This window comes from Pinus tabuliformis, chromosome 2_2 (assembly GCF_031772625.1).
Source record: "Pinus tabuliformis cultivar Carrire ecotype Pingquan chromosome 2_2, CPIR1, whole genome shotgun sequence".
Taxonomy (NCBI): Eukaryota; Viridiplantae; Streptophyta; class Pinopsida; order Pinales; family Pinaceae; genus Pinus; species Pinus tabuliformis.
The window spans coordinates 136172596-136193448 of record NC_142300.1 but is presented as its reverse complement, the minus strand read 5'-3'; positions in this window follow the sequence as shown (position 1 = coordinate 136193448).

The window sequence follows — 20853 nt, the reverse complement described above, 5'->3', positions numbered from 1 at the left end:
GGCTGATATTTTGACATTTTTGATTTTTTTTGTAGTACCAATATTATAGTCCTGTACATCTTCCTGTTGTGAAATTAGCAAATGAAGCTTTTGATACATCATTCTGACCAGTTTTTTTCCAAGGGGAACTAATCCCTTTGGATTATAATTATTTGATAACTGAATGATATTATGGTCAACAATTTTCTAGTTTAATTTCAAATCGGAGTCACCATCCTTTGATTTCATTTCATCGCCATTTTCTTCTTCAACATGTAAACTAGAAAATTCATTGATTGCCTATAATAAATTCTTCAACTCTTCATCATCTTCAAAAAATTGCCAGTGTCTTAAATTATCTGGGATGGAAGGTCTGTACTTTACTTCAATATGGTAATGTAATTAGAAAGGATTAGGTATTTTAAAAGAACTTGCAGAAACTGCCAAAGAATCTACATGGATATTATCTTCTCTTGGAATTGATGAGATATTGAAACCCTGAAAATAGTTTTCCACACAGTCCCATACTTCATTCCTATAAGATCTAAGTCTAGGATGCTTTGTTTGACAAATATTCCTTATTTGTTTTACAATTAATTCTGAATCACCATATACTGTCAGGTTTTGTACTTTCAAGCTTTTAGCTAATTCCAATCTTAAAATTAAGGCTTCATATTCTGCCACATTATTTGTGACTTCAAAATCTAATTTTAAGGATTGGGTTATGTTTTTATTTTCAGGATAAATGAGTACAATTCCTGTGCCAACTCCATCCTTAGAAAATTCCCCATCAAAATACATTTTCCAAATATCATTATCTGAAAATTGAGGTATATTGACAATATCTTCAATTATGGTTTGAGGATTAGAGAGATCACTTGCAGCCAAAGTAAAGCATCCAAAATATTGATCAATAGCATATATAAGATTATTTATTGTTGGATTATATTTACATGAAGTATTAATGAATCTTACTTCTTTGTACAACCTTAAATTCCCACCTCCATAAAATGAGATTGTAGCATAGGACATGTCCATCTGCAAGCTTCCTCCAAGCTTAGCACAACAATATCTTGACAACAACATGCCAAATTTTGGGGGAATGTTTGTAACAACTATATCCAACACTATACTTTTCACATGGATTTGAGCAAGTGTAACAACCAAATTTGATTAATACCAAGAAAGATACTTTATTTGAATCAAAAGTGTATAGAATCATGATATGTTCTGGTAATTTGCAACTGAAGTTGGTCCATGATAACTTTAGGCATCAAATTATGGGAAGCCCATAATCTAACATAAAATTGTACAAAAGGAAATCATGAACTTTCAATGTAACATAGAAAGGTGGCACACTTTCATTAATCATATTTGAACTAGGTCCAAAAACAACTGAAGGTTTCTCATCCTGTAGGCTAATGACATCCCCTTCAACATCTACACTTGAAGATTGTATCCATTTGGAGACTTGTTGTTTATAACTTGGATTTATGGAAAGTTTAGATAAGGGAATATGAATTTTAACCATTTCTAATTCTTTTTCAACATTAAAAGTAGTTGGAACAAGTTTTTCAGTAGTGAAATATTCTTGTAACTAATTTGGTGTTTGGATAGATGGCATTTCAACAAATTTCAGTTGAGGTTCGTTAAATGTAACCTTTTTTATAGGTATACCATGACCTGTCTAGGTCTTAGGACAATAATAAGAAATAAAATAAAACTTGATATTTGGAAACTTGGGATGACTCTTGATTTTGAGCTAGAGGCTGGTCCTGACTGATTAGGACAATAGCATTTTGAGATGATGGATCTTCAAAATAATTAATATAATTTAGAACAACAGGAACAACTTCTTCAGGGTCTCAGTCATCAATCATTAATGGAGGTTGAATTTGTTGATCAATATTTGGTCTTTGAAAAATTGGAGGTTGGAAAGGTCTTTTATATTGGATTGAAGGTCTATCTGCAACCTGTTGGGTTACTCTAGGCCAAGTTTCCGTTCTTGAACTTATATTAGACAAATTTCTTAATAAAGGTATTATTTCATCAAGTTTATGTTTTTCATCTTTGGTTTTTGATGATGAAGTAATTTCCTCTCTGGCTTTCATTTTGCTTTCAACCTTTTTTTTCCTTTGCTTTCATTTTACTAGAGGCTGACCTGTTTGCTTCCACTTCAACTACATTAGTTTTCATATCTGCTAAAGTTTCAGATTTTCTCTATCTAATCATTACAATAAAATCATCATCAAATGCTTTAGAAAATCTAACTTTAGCTGCAGTAACTGGGGGTTTACAATCTGGAGGCATCTTGTTATAAGTCTTATTGAATCTCTTGATAAAGTCTGCAACAGGTTCATGATGGTTTCTTCTCAAATCTTCAAATTCTGTTAAATATTAAACACAATCCTTTTTAATTCCCCATTGATTCTTGAAGATGCTGGTTAATTCAGCCCATGAGTTTATATAATTTGGTTGAAGTTGTCTAAACCATATTCTAACATTTCGCTCTAACGATTGAAAAAAAAGTCTAGTTTAAACATCCTCATGTTCAATGTTCATATTATCTTCAAAGCTAAGAAACATAGCCAAGTGGTCTTCTGCAGATGGCCCAATTTCTTCATTGAATCTGGGCAAATGTATCAAATACCCTTGAGGAAAATCATGAAGTTGGGATGTTGGTGGAAGTACTAATGATGCATATCGAGTTGTTACAATTGGCCTAAATCCAACCATTTGGTGCTATAATGGAATTTTATGTTTTGAAGAGACAACTTTGCTTGAAGATGGCTGGGATGGAGGTTTAGGTTTCTTGAAAAATTGAGGATGGACAACTAATTTCTGAACTTCAGGTATGATTTTCTCTTGATCTTCAAAGGCTAGAGGATTGGTATAAATGCTAATTTCCTCTTCAGGCTTGACAAAAATTGAAGGATGAGTATGTATGAGAGAAGAAATTAAATCAACTGGTTTCAATTCAGGAAATTGAAGCTTAGGATCTGCTTCAGTATCAGATGGTTTTGAATGGGAAACAAGAAACTCAAAGGTCTCAAGATGATGAACTAGTAATGTTGATTGAAGATATACTCCTTTAGAAAGGAGTTCTAAAACTTTAGGTGGCAGATCTAATAATTCAACAGGTACTGAATTGATTGAAAAGGCTCAATTTGTGAGGGTATCTCTTGTGGCAGATTCTAATCCCCGTCTAATAGATGCAATTCTCACAAGTCTCTTTGGATATGATAAATGAGAGATGACCTTTGGATCTGAATGAGATCAGGTATCCCTGCATGAAGCCAGATTTAACCAGTGAAATCACTAGGTGAAATATTTTAGCATGTTGACCTCTTATTCATCATTAAGAAGCAAGTTTGATCATTGTCCTAGGAAAAAAATTCAAACTTTTTTCCCTGGTAACGTCGCCAATCTGATGTTGTACCTTTGTGAACAGTTCTAGGCTAGGGAACTGTGCCAAAACATCTAAGTAAGGGTTTAATTGAATAGGATGACCAATGTATTAAACCTTTAACACTTGTAAAATATAAATATTTATGATAATCTCAAAGGGCTATTTTTCATTTATAGCAGAATAAATATTTAAGTTGAGTTTGGAAGTAGAAATTAAGAAAATATGTGATAATCAAACATTCATATTGAATATTTAATTAATCAAATACAACTGATGCATGCAGAAAAATTCTACAACCAAACAATATGTGTTCAAGAGATGATAGAACAAAACAATTAAAAGATATAAAGGAACTAACTTAAACAAAATGTTTAGTTAATTAATCTCTTTAATGATTATAACTTTGCAGTGGACTGTCACAGAGATTGTTACTCAATCTAGCCTTACCCTAACTCCTATGTTTCCTTGAACATATGCCAAATTAAATGATGGAAAACTTAAATGAATAAATAGGAAAATCTCACATGGACACCAAAATCTGCTAACAATGAAGCCATAATCCTTTGATTATATTAAGAAATATTTCAAAGTATTATAATAGTGTCATTGGATTATCACAAGAGTTCAACCCTTCCTTCTTCGAATTAGAAAATACTTATAGAGTGTAATTCAAAAATATCTATATCTAATAAAATTTATTACAAAATGAAATATTATCCAAAACTGATTTGGATATTACAAAAATAGAACATAAAAATAGTTTTTCTGAACTGATTTGAATAATCAACACACAATTCGAAGGTGTTGTTTGATGATTGCTGCTTCAAACTAAATTTTCTGCTTTCTTCTCATGTTATCCTACTTTTTGCTCCTTCTTTCCCTACAATTGGTTACTGAATTTATGAATTCTATGTCACTCAATGAGTTCAAGTAATTTATTTGATCTTTTATCCTATGGGATAGAAAATTTTGTCTCTTTTCTATATGCCTCATTGAATTCTGTGTATTTCCCAAAGGTTGGCCTAGTAATTAAAAAATGCCGAACTTCATGTTGGATACAAAGATCATATTCTAGGCCTTCAAGGAATTCTTTACCACTCCTGACGGGCCTTGACGGATGTTTCCCCGCATTCGACCAGCATGAACCCTTGGAACTGGAAGGATTATCCCTTTGAATTTGGAAAAATTGGTTCTATCTGTTGCTATCTCGTGCAATCTGTGTTGGTAATTCTCTAGTGGAATCAATTAGCCACTAGAATCTTGTAAAGATGGAAGTCCTTTCTAGTGTAAAAAATTAAAGTTTCTATGAATTTTTTTTAACCTGTTCTTCTACGTTTTGACATTTGTTTTCTAACTTAACATTAAGTTCCTTTTTAGCAAAACTCTTCGTACTTCTAGGAATGTATCAGTCTTGTCTTCAGTTCCAAATTTCTCCAGGTCTTCTTTTATTTTAGAGTTCAACACTTTGATTATTTTGGTTTCTACCCCTGGCTTGTGATCTAAATCTTCTTTGATCTCTGTAATAAATGCCTTTGACATCTGCATTAACTCTTCTTGTTAAAAAATGATTTCAATAGATGTCCAAAATTTAGTCATGGTTGAATACATATCAATCCACATATATATATATATATTATTATTATTTTTTTCGTTTGCTTAAGATAATGTTTGTGCAATCAATGATTCATTTTCATATTTCTCTAGTTGCTTGGTTAATCTAAAGTTTTTCTGTACTTCGTCTATATATGCATTATTAGCTTTTATCTTATTATCTTGGGTCTTCTCCAATTGAATTATGAGTTTATCAATCTCCATATATTTTAATGATGGGTCTTCCATTTATTTTGATAGTTTCTCTACTGAATTCTAACTAGTAGACTCTGTTTCTGCTATGGACACTACTGCCATAGATACTACTGCAGTAGATGTCCCTACTCTAGTGCTGATTTGGAGTTCTCTTTCCTTTATCAATTTCTCCATCTATGCCTCCATTTTCTGAATTTGTACATTTTTATCCATAATAATTCCAAGCATATTTTATTTTTCCTTCTCCAGCTGACCTACTTCTTGTGCTTGAGGATGTTCAGTTGTTGGTAATCTCAGCTGCTTCCTTATTGCTTGTATGTCTATAATTCTGCTTTTAATTATTTCCTTAGTTTCCTCTACAACTTTAAGGTTCAATCTTAACTTAAAACCGAATCCTCCAACCCCTTAATTTTGGTGTCCTTTGCTAGAGAAGACATAGTTTCTAGCTTCAATTGAGAATGAATATTAGTTAGAGATGCTTGTAGGTTAGAAGTTGCCATGGCAGAACTTGTTAAGGATGTGTATATCATTTCTCCTACTTTCTTGTGAAGATCAATTTGATCTATGGGATGTATCTATTTGGTATCAAATGAAAACACAAAGGTTTTGTAATATTCAAAACTCTTAGGGACATGGAACTTTGGTTCCAAAAATTCTAATTCGAACTATCTTCTTTCACTATCTAAAGCAAAAAGTAATATAGTCTGAGTTGTGGAAGACTGTTTCCAGAAATCTACATATGTATAAGTTTTTAGTGCCTTGGTTTTATTCTTCATCTCTAATAATCTTGAAAAAGTGCTCTACTTCCTTGAAGAAGAAGGAGAAGAAGGATAATTATAGTGGTTTATTCAATATGTTGTAATGAAAATGAAAATTCTCCTAAAAGTATGATTGTGGTAGGTTCTTAAGAAGTTTTCACTTCTGAGGACTCTTCTTCAACATTATGGTTTTTCTCCTCTTGAACACTTTGAATGCTGCCTTTTGTAACTTTGAAACTACTAGAGATAGACTTCCTCTCGGTCTTTTCAATTCTTTCTTCTTTCACCCTTGGATTTTCCGATGCTGTTTGACTGGAAACTAGCTCCTCAACTTCCTGCAATGTGTTCTCTTCCCATTCTTATTTTTTGGCATATTGTTCAATCTCAGGTTTCGCAGTGTGCACATATGGTGTCGAATTATACGCAACTCTCATTGATCATATTACTCATAATGGATCATATGACCAACTGAAACTCAATCTAAACTTCATCTGACTTAACAAATTGTTGACTTCTTTTTCTGCAGCTCTGGTGTTGACTATGAATGGGCCAACCCATGCTTTTAGTTTAAATTGAGCCTTTTGTTTCCTGTAAACAAAATGAAAATCATCCATGTTCATCATCTACCTGATATACTCTAGTGAAAAAATCCTCATGGGGAGGAACACTGGTAATTTGTAAGGTGGAAGCTCGCAATGATATATCCCAATCTTTATAAAATTCTGGTATAAATACGAGTCTCAAACTTTAGACTCCTTACTCAAATGCATAATCCTTTAGATCTCTATTGAAACTTCGGGAACTACATCACTAATTAACAAACATATTACGATATACAAAAATTGATTGAAAAAATAATTGAAATATTTTTTTTTCAGAAGTTTTCCTCATTAATGAGGTCTGATGAATCACCGATTGTTGTTTGCCTTCAACATCCAATTTATCTAAAGGAAATTTGAACCTTTTTTACTGATTATATAAGAATAAGTAAATCAAAATTGACTGGTGCCTGAATGACCCTTCAACACTAAACTTTAAAAACTCATCATGAATTGCATCATACATAAACTAGCTGTAATTGAACATGATTGAAGCTTTTTTACGAGAAGAAAAGACTGATAAAAACCCAAAAATAAATTCATCTACTCAATGATCATTGGGATATCCTAACATACAATAAACTAAGGAAATAACCTGCCTAGACATCTCAGGGAACATTCCAGAGGGATAAGGTGGGTTTGTTCTGGGTAATTCTGAATATTTTTGTTAAAAAGACTCAAAGATATGCGCTCTTTCTGAAAAAAAGTTTATGGTAAATCTCCATTAGAGCATCAACGGAAAAAGGGGTAAGGTAGTCCTGAGGGTTTAATTGGAGGGCCTGACAAATTGACTCAGAGGTTATGTAGAAAATAGTTTCATTATTCTAAGCAATTACAACTCTCTGACTAGGAAGGTATCGGGCTCCACACTAGGTAACACATTCTGGAAAGTGGTATGCCTGAGGGAAACAAAACTAAGGTAGTAAGGATTACCGGAAAGAAAACTCATCACTGGGCATCTTCATATTTCTAAGACGCCCAATTGTGAAGCTCGTACAAGTCGAATTCACAATTGGTTTCAACAATTTTGAAATGGGTGTCAATAAGTGGTAGTTCATCTAAATGAATCGCAGGGGGTAACAAAGTATTGTCTACAGACTCTTTAGATATTCCTTTATTGCTAGTAATTTTGGAAAAATAAAATTATTGAGGATAATCAGATATATATGGTAATAACAATGATTGAAGGTTGCTCTTCGATTGAATTCATTTGCAGTGTCATGCTAGAAGTTTTGGTTGCAGGCAGACTGGTGAAAGAATCAAGTTTGGTGTCCTAACAACTTTTATCAAGGCATTTGTTATGACTTTTAGTTGGGATAACAATTATTGGCACAAAAGTTTTAATGATTTTGAATGTTGGTGGGAGATTAAATGATTTAATGGTCGCTTGCTAAATTTAGCGGGAGGAATGGTCATTGATAACCATAGCAGAAAGTTGGAGGAAGGAAAAAATGGCGGGAGTAGTGGTAGAAGGTGATGAGTGGTTTATGGGGGGGAGGTGCTAGTGTTTTTTGGTTTCTAGTGGAGGGGTACCGCAATGCTCAAAAGTTTTCCACATAGAGAAAGCGAAGTGTAGTGAAATCACTTTGCAGACCCCCCCCGCCATTAACTTTCGAGAATGCGGGGGTCTAACAATGCATCAGAGGCTGTTGATCTCGGTGCAACCAATCATATCTGTGAAAAGATGCAAGAAAATTAATTCTTCGGCGGGTGACTATCAAGCAAAGTTTATTATAAATAAAATAATTTATTTAAAATGTTGAATACAATAAAAATCAAAGAACGAAATTTAAATGTGTTCACTCATTTTAGGGGCAATTTTTTTTTCTGTTGTTTTGTTTTCTTCCCTTTTTTATTTTTCATTTATTTCTTTTGATTTTTTTTTTCTTATTTTTTATTTTTGAAAATGAAAGGAAAATTACAAACTATTACAAGGGTAAAAATAAGTTACAATAGTGACCACCTATTCTATGTATATGTCATAAAACAAGAAGGTGAGTTTTTAAGCATTTATTTGCAATTTTTGTCTGAGAATATGTTTTTGTATGGTATGATGAACTCATATTAAATAATTTTATAGTTTTCTCTGAAAACTCTTTCCAAAAGTTTCCCTTAAAATCTGTACCTCTATCGTTGACAATTACCTTTAGAAAACCATGCAATTTATAGATGTTATTTGAAAACATCGGTAATCTATTTTGTCGAATATGTCTTTCTTACTGCCATAAAATTTGCATATTTAGTTAATCTATCAGCCATGACAAAAATTTATCCTTTCTATCAAACATGGGTAATCCTTTGATGAATCCCATCGAGATCTCTTCCCATTTTTGGTTGGGAATTTAAGGGGTGAAGTATCCTCTACGTCATAATATTTTCATTTTTATTTCTTTGACATGTATTACGTTTAACAACAAAGTTTTGAATATATTTAATCATCCCCTTCTAAAATGATTGTCATGCATTATAGTAGGTTTTAAAATATCCTACATATCTTGCTGTCGGGGAACAATGTGACCTGTTTAAAACTTTCCTTTTAAACTTTGACAATAGATCTAGATAGATTTTTTTCTTGTATCATACAATTTAATTTCTCGATTTAAATTTTAGGTTTTGGTCCAAATTGTTGACTATGGACAAGATTTAGGATCTTTGGCATATTCAACTCATATTTAATCTAACCAATCAGGAAGCACCAATGTTGTCATATATGTTGTTATTCATCATCTCTTGATGATAGTGCATCAACAACTACATTGTCCTTCCCCTTTTTGTGTAATATTTCCATAACGAAGGTGAAAATATTTTCCATCCATTTTTGTTTTTTGGTGGACAATGTATTTTGTTGTAATAGGTATTAAAGATTGTTGTGATTTGTATGTATCAAGAACTTACTTCCTAAGAGGTATTATCACCACTTGACTAACACATGCATAATGGTGAATATATCTTTTGTTGGAAATAATATTGAGAGGGGGGGTGAATCAGTATTATCAGATCGATAATTTAATTTTCAAAAACTGATTTGTATATGCTACTTCAGCTAAGTGAACTAGCATGTATACACAACTGTACTTAAGGAAACCAACGTATATGCAGAGATCTTTTGATTTACCCAAATTATCATGCATTGAACTTTATCCAGTATATCAGGAATTCATTAGACACTGCAGTAAAAGCAGAATAAAGCATAACAGATAAGAAACACACATGAACACCAAGATATAAAGTGGAAACCCAATGTGGGTGAAAACCACCTTTTGTTGTCATCTCTGTCTTCTTTTAATAATAAGAAAATCTGTTTACAATTTTTGTACTCGTGCAGACTTATACCTGTATGCAGGCGTCTACCTGCAGAAGGCTACAACCCTCTCTCATTCTCCAGCTTCTACTGGAAGGGAGCTACAACCCCCTTGCTCTTGTACTAGCCGATATGTTTACTAGTTCGTAGCTGCCGACCTACAAAACCCTACGACCTTATTTCTTCTTCCATGGACAACGTTTCGTAAATTTTCAGACTAGATCCATCAACAACATCATAAGTGTAATTCAACCATCAAATTTATCTGCATCAACCAATCACCTTTTGAACCAACCACAACTGAATCAATCATCACTTGGAAAATCCATGAATCTGATCATTCAAAGTACTATCACTACACTACAGTAACCAGAACCCAAACTAGAACCCAGAACTCTGCAACAGCAAACAACAACAACTAAAACATATTTTATAAGGTATACACCACTTTCATATGTCGAACCTGCGTGTATATGCACTTTTCTCAAAGCCAACCACCATAAACATCTGCAAATATTAATTCATAATTTTGCAACTATTCCAGACTTCAGTTATACCCAAATCATATCATTTACATAATAATATATGTGTTGGTATTCAGATCTAGAATAATCGTGAACAAAAACACATAATGATAGTTCGTTTTACACCTTAAGATCCCGATCCATCATTAGATCTGCTTCCTCATCATCCGCTAAGGTTCATTCTTGGATCAGATCCAACAATGCACCATAACCCAATATCCTGCATACTAGATCTCACACTTCATCATATATTCGATACTTGCACACCTTGGCCTAATGATCTTCTTCTCCTTTTATAGTTTTAGGCCTTTCTCAATACCATGGACCAAAACCACTTAGGACCAATACGTTGGACCAAATACCTAGGGTCAATACCTCAAACTAGATACCTTGGACCAATACCATGTATCAAAATACTATGGACCAAATACTTCGGACCAAAAACTTAGTTTTCCAAGGTATACGCGCTTTTCATTTTGTGAAAGTGCATGTGTACATATACGCAACTTGTATATAGTGAACTTGCGTGTATACGTGTCTTGGTCAATGGTGAACCTACGTATATCTCTCTTTCTTCATTCTGTGAAGACTAATTTGTAATTATTTTCTATTTACCTTCTATACTATGATCTTTCATCTACATTCTATCACATCTGATATAACTTATGTAGATTCATCTAGTTACCATATACAAGTGAGTTGTTATGTTACAAGTGGGTTGCCATCAAGTACAACACACACATTATAATGCCAGCAATCTCCCCCTCTAGACTTGATGGCAACAACAATACCAAGTCACTCTCCCCCTTTGACATCAAGGGCAAAGGGCTGACCAAGATGACTTTCAATAGCTGAATATTGATCATGCTCCCCCTAGGCACATGTTGAATTCTCTGATTGAACTCCCACTTTGTTCATGCTGAGATGTACTATATAATCCTTGCTCCCCTTGAGCACATGTAGAGTCTGCAAATATTTTCAAGCAAAAATGACATGACTTCTATAACTCAACTGAGTGAGTTTGACCTCCCTATCACCAAAGACTCATACATACATCCATTCTCCCAACCAAGTGGGGATATACCAATTATTTATACATGACTGAAATGTAGAAATTATTACATCATCCTTCCCATGCATAGTGGGGTACAAATTACATCATATTACCAAAAGGGACTCATCAAAAGACTACAAGAGATAGAGACAAATTATTACATCATGGGTCTTGATATGAACTTTAAATTGAATGATATACATGACAGAGACCAAAAGTCTAAACAAGACCATGATAGTCATCATCAAATATCATATATCATGTATGATCTGCTCCATAAGCATCTGTGAACAACATCCAAACCATCAACCTGTATATGTCCATAAAAAGGAATTACCTGAATCAAAACAACTATGCAGATCTGTGCCAATATCTTCTAAGATAATGGCAACAATGCATTATTAGAAGCATATGCTCCCCCTGAACCTGTGCCAGATGTTCATTGTCAGATCTGATCATTGCATATATCAGAAGAATTGTCAAGGCATCATCATTAGTCAGATATAAATCAAGTTATCATAAACTTATGAGAACCAACATATTTCCACATGTCATTAGCAGATTGTAACCATAATCAAATAGAGCAGATAATTTACTGAACCATATTAGACCCCTTTCTCCTGAGTTTGACCCACTTCTTTTCCTCAAACCAACATATACGTGACTATGCCCACATAAACCAGCATATGTACATGACTATACTTGATGAAACTCGCGTATAACAACCTTTCTAAAAAAAATGGATTTTAACAGGGATGATGCAGCAACTACTCCCAAATTCTATCTCAAATATTCAAATGTCTCTCTGGACAATGGTTTAGTGAATATATCAGCAACTTGTTCTTTGGAGGGAACATACTCCAATTTGATCTTTTGTTCAAGTACTTGTTCACGTAGAAAATGATATTTGATGGGTATGTGCTTGGTCTTGGAGTGCATGATTGGATTCTTTAAAATATCGATGGCACTTTTATTATCACATAGAATGGATATGGGTAGAGTACATGTGATCTGAAAGTATTGCAATGTTTTCATCATCCAGAGTAGTTGTGTGCAGCAAGATGCAGTAGCCACATATTTAGCTTCAGCTGTAGATAATGCAATTGAACTTTGTTTCTTGCTAAACTAAGACACTAACATGGAACCCATACAGAATGAACCACCACTTGTGTTTTTTTAATCATCAACACTTCCTGCCCAATCTGCATCTGTATATGCATGAAGAGTAAGATTTGTATCTCTAGGATACCATAAACCAAAGTTCTGTGTTCCTTGAAGATATTTGAAAATCCTTTTGACCGCCTGAAGGTGTGATTCCTTTGGATTTGCTTGAAATCTTCCAACTATTCCTATTGCATGCATGATGTCAGGTTAGGTACCTGTTAGATAAAGCAAACTGCTAATCATGGATCTGTAAGTTGGTTGATGTACTGCTGCTGATTCATCATTTGAGCTGAGACTACATCCTGTTACCATTGGGGTACATAATGGTTTAGAATCTTCCATGCTGTACTTTTTCAAGATTTATTTGAGATATTTGGCTTGTGAAATAAAAATACCATGTTTATTTTGTTGGACTTGTAGACCAAGAAAATAGGTAAGCTCACCAAGAAAGGACATTTCAAATTCTTGCTGCATTACTGAAGCAAAATTCTGACTCATGGATTCTTCATTGCTACCAAAAATGATATCATCAACATAGATAACAATTATTAGCAATTTATCAGTGTCAATATTTGTATATAAATTTCTATTTGCTGACCCCTTGGAAAAACCCTGTCGGTGGAGATATTTGTCTAGGCCGTAATACCAGGCCCCTAGAGCTTGTTTTAGACCATAGAGAGCCTTTCTGAGTCTGCATACAAGTTTTGCATCATTTCCAAGAATGAATCCTTGTGGTTGTTTAATGTAGACTTCTTCTTCTATGTCTCCATTAAGGAAGGAAGATTTTACATCCATTTGTTATACTTTGAAATTATGAAAACTAGAAAGAGAAAGAAACATCCTTATGGCTTCAAGTCTAGCAAAAGGTGCAAAAGTTTCTTCAAACTCTATACCTTCTTTTTGAGCATATCCTTTACAAACAAATCTGGCCTTGTTTCTAATAACTTCATTTTCATTCAGCTTGTTTTTGAATATCCATTTAGTTCCTATGATATTCTTATCATGAGGTCTAGGAACTAATCCCCAAGTATTATTCTTTTCAATTTGCTCAAGTTCTTCATTCATGGCCTTAACCCAACATTCATATTTGCATGCTTCATTTACATTTTGAGGTTCGGTGGAAGATAATAATGCTAGATAGCTTGAAGCTTCTGCAATAGTTCTTCTTGTCTGCACTCCCGCCTCTTTCTCCCCTAAAATTTGAGTTTCTGGATGATTTTTTTGAACATACCTGGACGGAGTCTTTTCTTCTACCATCATTTCTTCTTCTAGTGCTTCATTGGTTTCTTCTTCAGAGTTAGTGTGATTTGATGTGGGAAGATAATCCTCATCTTCTTTATTGTCATAATCTTCGAGTTTTATCTGTTTTGGATTTTTGCATGCTTAATCAACCACAACATCAATACTTTCAATAATTTTCCCAAGTCTTTTATTATAACATTTATATCCTTTACTTTGGGAAGAGTAATGAAGGAGAATATCTTCATTTGCTCTGGGTTCAAACTTACCAAGTTTTTCATCAGTCCTTTTGATGTAACATTTGCTTCCAAAAAATTTGAAGTATTTTACAGTAGGAGTCTTACCATACCAAAGTTCATGTGGAGTTTGAGTGCTATTTACCCGAACATTTGCTTGGTTGAGAATAGTGATGGTGGCGAATGCAGCTTCACCCCAGAAGGTTACAGGAGTTCCAAATTCATCTAGCATAGCTCGAGCCATTTGTTGGATAGTTTTGTTCATTCTTTCTACCACTCCATTTTGCCGAGGAGTCCTTGCGGTGGAGAACTTCCTTTTTATTCCATGTTGTTCACAAAAGTCAAAGAACTCATTCGAGGTAAATTCCCCTCCTCAATAAGATCTGAGGCATTTGATTTTGCGATCTGATTCAATTTCAACCAAAGCTTTGAAAGCTTTGAATTTTTTAAATGCTTCATCTTTATGCTTTAGAAGACCAATCCAACACATTATGGAAAAATCATCAATGAACAATATAAATTATTCTTCTCCACGGGGTGACTTTTTCCTTGATGGTCCACATAAATCAGTATGAACAAGTTCAAGAGGCTTACTAGCTAACCCTTCCTTTTCAATGAAGTGAGATCTGGTTTGCTTACCGAATTGACATGATTTGCATTTTGTATTTTCAGGAATGCTGATATCAGGAAGATCACAAACAACCTGGAATCTGCATGCTTTTCTTATTTGAGAAAATCTTAGGTGCCCCAATCCTCTGTGCCATAGCCCGTGTTCATCATTTTTGCTTAGATAGCACTGTTGTTGTCCTCCCTTGAGTATGTGTAAGTTTTTTGGAGTTCTTGTACCTTTGATCATGGTTTCTCCTGTATCAAGCTCACAAACAACACATCCGTTTGATCGAAATACCACTTCATTTCCTTGATCACACATTTGACTGACACTTAATAGGTTATGCTTTAGACCATCAACATACATAACATTGCCAGCTTTAACCTTTTCTTTTAAGAAAATAGAGCCTTTACTTTTTATGACAGCAAGAGTGTGTTTCCAAATGAGACATTCTTTTCCTTTTCTAAGGCATTATATGAGTGAAGTTTTTCTTTGTCACCTGTCACGTGTTTTGAGCATCCACTGTTGATGTACCACTGATTTTCTTATACTTTTGCATACAAGGCTATACCACATTTTTATGTTTGCGGTTCTTTCTTTCTCCATATTTTGGGTTTTAATGGAGTTTTCTCTTCTTGAGATATTTGCCGAAATTTACTCCTGCATTCAGATTCTTCATGGCCGAAGTTGTTACAGATTGAACATTCTATTTCATTTTCAAGAAGAGAAAAGTTATTGTATGAAATTTTCTTGATCCCTGTCACATTCCTTTGATTTCATGCTTCTCTAGTCATGATGGTCTTGTAAGCAACACATTGAGCAGCTTTGTGTCAAAAGTTATGACATGAAAAACATTGACCATTAAAGAAGTTCCTGCGATTATTGAATCTACTGACCTGGTGATTGTAGTTTATATTAATATTCATCTTTGAAGAAAATTGAGTATGATTTACCTGAGGTTGGTTGTGGCTTCTATTCATCCTTGAAGTAAATTGAGCCTAATTTACCCAGTGATCTGCTTTATGCCTTCGCTGACGATTGTCAAACTTTTCACTGCTCTTTGCTGCATCAAGATAGCTTTTAGTGGAGGTTGACGACTTCTGTGATTGAGATGCTTCTTCAGTATATCCAAGATATGTCTTTATCAGAGGAGAATGCTGCACTTTGATAATTTCATTTAAGGTTTTTGATCCTTTAGCAAATCTAAGATTGGGAGCTTTTGTTTTCTCAAGATCCTTTCTTAGACCCACAATTTCACATTCTAGTTTTTCATTGTGTTTTTTTCTTTTAGCAAGTTGGTATGTCAAGGTATCCATAATCATATTCTTTTCTTCTAAATAGATTTTGAGTTTAGATATTTCTTCATAAAGGTCATCTTCATCTAAAGAATTGCAAAAATTATCATCTTCATAAGCCATTAGAAGTCTATAGTCATTACTATTTTCATCTTCATCACTATTTGATAAACCATCGCTATCTTCTTAAGTATAGTAGCTCTTTTTACTTACACTTTGTTTTCTATTCCATTTTGTAGATTCCTTCCCTTTATCATATTTATCTTTATGAGGACATTTGGCAGCATAATGACCAACTCTACCACAGGCAAAACATTTTAAAGGTGGTTTACCTTTGAATTTTCCGAAACCCGGTTAACGCTTCTTGACAAATTTTACTTCATCTTCTCCTTCTGAAATATTTCCTAATTCATTGAGTTATTCTTTTCCTTTTGCTGAAGCTTTAAATGTGGCTTCTCTCATATCTGATGGGCCTCCTTTTCTCATCTCAAAGGTAGTTAAGATCCCATGAAGTTATGTCATAGTAATAGTCTGTAGATCCTGTTTTTCTTCTATGGCAGATACATTTGATTCAAATTTAGTAGACAAGGATCTTAAAACTTTCTCAATTAAGGTAACTTCTTTTATCTCTTCACCCAGATTCTTCATGCAATTAACAACCTCATCTATATGTAAGAAGTAACTAGCTATACTTTCATCATTGTGCATCTTAAGAGTTTCATATTGAATTATAAGAGTTTGCAGTTTAGCACATTTTACCTGAGAGTTTCCTTCGTAGCTTAGAACGATTTTGTTCCATATTTCTTTGGCTGATTTGAGCTGCATAACTTTGATAAACTCTGATTGTGACAGAATTCCCAATAATGTATTGATAACCTTGGCATTGGTTTCATATTTCCTTTTACCTGCCGTATATGTAGGAATTGCTGATGGAAATGTATATCCTCCTTCCATGATTTCCTAGACATCTATTCCAAGTGATTGGAGATAGGCTGTGGTTCTTATCTTCCTATAAACAAAATTTCTCCCATAAAAAAATGGCGGTCTGATGGATCCCTCACTTTCTTGATTACTCATGATGATGAATCTTCCTTCAAGTGATCAAGCTTCTTTTGAAGGACATGCTCTGATACCAATTGTTGGAAATAATACTGAGAGGGGGGTGAATCAGTATTATCAGATCAATAATTTAATTTTCAAAAACTGAATTGTATATACTACTTCAGCTAAGTGAACTAGTGTGTATACGCAACTGTACTTAAGGCAACCAGCATATATGCAGAGATATTTTGATTTACCCAAATTATCATGCATTGAAATTTAACCCGCATATCAGGAATTCATTAGATAATGCAGTAAAAGCAGAATAAAGTATCACACATAAGAAACACACATGAACACCAAGATATAAGGTAGAAACCCAATGTGGGTGAAAACCACCTACTGCTGTCGTCTTTGTCTTCTTTTAATAATAAGAAAATCTGTTTACAATTTTTATATTGGTGCAGACTATACTAGTACGCAGCTTCTACTTGCAGAAAGATACAACCTTCTCTCGTTCTCTAGCTTCTACTGGAAGGGAGCTACAACCCCTAGCTCTTATACTAGCCGATATCTTTACTAGTATGTAGGTGCCGACCTACAGAATGCTACGACCTTCTTTCTTCATCCACGGACAAGGTTTCAAAAACTTTCAGACTGGATCCATCAACAACATCACAAGTTTAATTCAATCATCAAATATATTTGCATCAACCAATCCCCTTTTGAACCAACCAAAACCAAATCAATCAAGCACTTTGACAACCCATCAATCTGATCATTCAAAATATTATCACTAGACTATAGTAACCAAAACCTAAACCAGAACCCAGAACTCTGCAACAGCAAATAGCAGCAACTAAAACATATTTTATAAGGTATACACCACTTTCATGTGTCTAACCTGCGTGTATACACACTTTTCTCAAAGCCAACCACCATATATGTTATCACTCAGGTTGTTCCCTGCCTCCTAAAGGGAATACGGCCAAGGTAACCACTAACCAATCTTTTAGCTGCAGGTCCTAGCCTACCTGCAACTAGAGAGGGCTCTCTCTTTGTAATTTAGCTTTGTTTTTGGAGTATTTTAGGCTAGTTATTATGCACAAGTTTTTGTTTTGAGTTTTTTGGACGGTAATTTTAGATGGAACAGGGATGTAAGTAGGAAATAGTTTCTTCCATTGGGTAGATGGAGTATGAGTGAGTGAACTGGTGAAGTGTTGAAGTGTTCATTTGGTAAAAGGAGTTTGCTACAGAGCAGGGTAGTCAATTTAGGAGCAATTTTGATATCTGAAATGGTGGAATAAAGCCAGTGAATGAAAGGCAATCAAGAATCTTTCATTATGTTGGTAGAGGGAAAGTGCATGAAGATTACTAAGGAGCAATGAAGAATTCCTAAGCAACATTCAGAGTGAAAGAACTAATGCAAATAGGAGCAATTAAGAATTCCTATTTATGACTAATTCTGAAGAAAACATATACAGTAGCTGAGATTGAACACAGAGGGCTTTTAGGCAAATTCTGTGCTATTCTTCTTCTCTGCTACTAAGTTTATGGAACATACATGAAATTGCATACATAGAAGATAGAAAAAACAGAGGAGAGAGACTTATTGATCCATAAATGACGCAAGAATTCTGTAGCATTTCCCAGAGCATCAATTCCACATTCAAATGGTTTAGCACAGTGAAATTCCAACAACCTTTGTATTATACAGCCTCAATAACTTACAACGCGGTTCAGAGATGAAACTACCAACCCCAAATACATATTATGGGGAGGTATTTATACAAAAGGGAGATACAAAATATCATGAGGATAAGTCTTGAACTCATAACTTTCTTTACCAACTATTAAGAAGTAGTAAGTGAGGGAATAAATGCTGTAGTAAATATGAATGCGCTAGCTGTCCAATTTGTCAGAGGAATTTTGACTTTCTGGGCTGAATGAGTCGGCTGCTTGCTGCGCATTCATTCTGCGTGTGCTGTCCTGATGCTGGTACGCTGTTTGTTGCTGTCTCGGTCTTCATCATCGGTGCTCGGTTTCTTTGCATTCAATGAGCTGTAGTGACCATTCTGTTTCTGCCTTGCACCGCTTTTTCTTCCCTTTTGACAGGTGGACCGTGCCATCTGTATATGCTGACCTGTAGCTTACAAAAAGAATTAATAAACAAAATCACCTGAGAAATGTCTCCATCATTCCTTTCCACCATTGAGATCTTTCCAGGAAAAACATTGAATATCAACAAAAATTTGGAAAGATCACAACAGGAAGAACTAACCAAAATCTTGCAAAAACATTCTACTGCATTTGCATGGGAGTGTACCAATATGAAAGGTATTGACCCTAAGACTTGCATTTATCACATCTATATTGAGGAAAACAGTAGACCAATCAGACAACCTCAGAGAAGGATGAATCCAAACCTTAGGGAGATAGTGAAAGAAGAGCTCCAAAAGTTACTTAATGTGAACTTCATTTATCCAATTTCAGATAGCCGATGGGTTTCTCCTTTGGTTATAGTACCTAAAAAGAATGGTAAATGGAGGGTATGCATTGATTACAGAGAATTGAACAAAGCAACTTTGAAGGATCACTTTCCTTTACCCTTTATCGATCAGGTATTAGATACTTTAGCAGGCAAAAAGTATTTTTCATTTTTGGATGGTTTTAGTGGTTACAATCAGATTCAGGTAGCACCTGAAGATCAGGACAAGACCACATTTACCTGTCCATAGGGAACTTTTGCTTATCGAGTACTTCCTTTTGGATTATGTAATGCACCCGCAACATTTCAAAGGGCAGTACTAGGAATCTTTTTTGATCTAATCCATGATTGTGTAGAGGTGTATATGGATGATTTTACAGTTTATGGTAATTCGTTTGAAGAGGCATTAGAGAATTTGGAAAAAGTCCTTATAAGATGTAAAGAAACAAACGTATCATTAAGTCATGAAAAATGCTTTATGATGTTTACTGAAGGGATTGTTTTAGGACATCATATTTCAGGAGATGGGATTAAAGTTGATAGATCAAAAGTTGAAGTCATCTCCAAGTTGCCTATTCCAAATTGTCAAAGAGATGTTAGAAATTTTCTTGGATTTACTGGATACTATAGAAGATTTATTGAAAACTTCACCAAAATAGCATCTCCACTCTTCAAATTACTTACAAAAGATTGTGAATTCAAATGGGATCCTGATTGTCAATCTGCATTTGAAACTTTGAAAACAAGAATATCTGAAGCATCCATTTTGAGAGGTCCAAATTGGAAACTTCCTTTCCATATTTCTACAGATGCTTCAGATATAGCTCTAGGAGCTGTGTTAGGACAAAAGTATTTAGTTCCTTATGCCATTTACTACACCAGTAAAAATTTGACTCCCATTGAGTTAAACTATACTGTGACTGAGAAAGAGTTTTTAGTTGTTGTTCATGCAATCAATAAGTTTAGACACTATATAACCGGCTATGAAACTTTTGTCCATACTGATCATTCTGCAATTAGATATCTTATGAATAAACCTGTTACTAATGGCAGAGTTACAAGATGGCTCTTACTTTTACAAGAATTCAATATCACTGTGTTGGATAGAACAGGGAAACAAAATACAGTAGCTGATTTCTTGTCTAGAATCCAAAATACTAACGAAGATTCTCCTGTAGAGGATAAGTTTCCAGATGAATATTTGTTTGCAGTAACTACTAAGAATCCTTGGTATGCAGATATTGCTAACTACTTGGTTACAGGTAAGCTACCTCCACATCTATTTCCTAGTGAAAAAAGAAAAATTATTCAGGAGAGCTCAAGTTATTCATGGGTTTCTAATGAATTGTT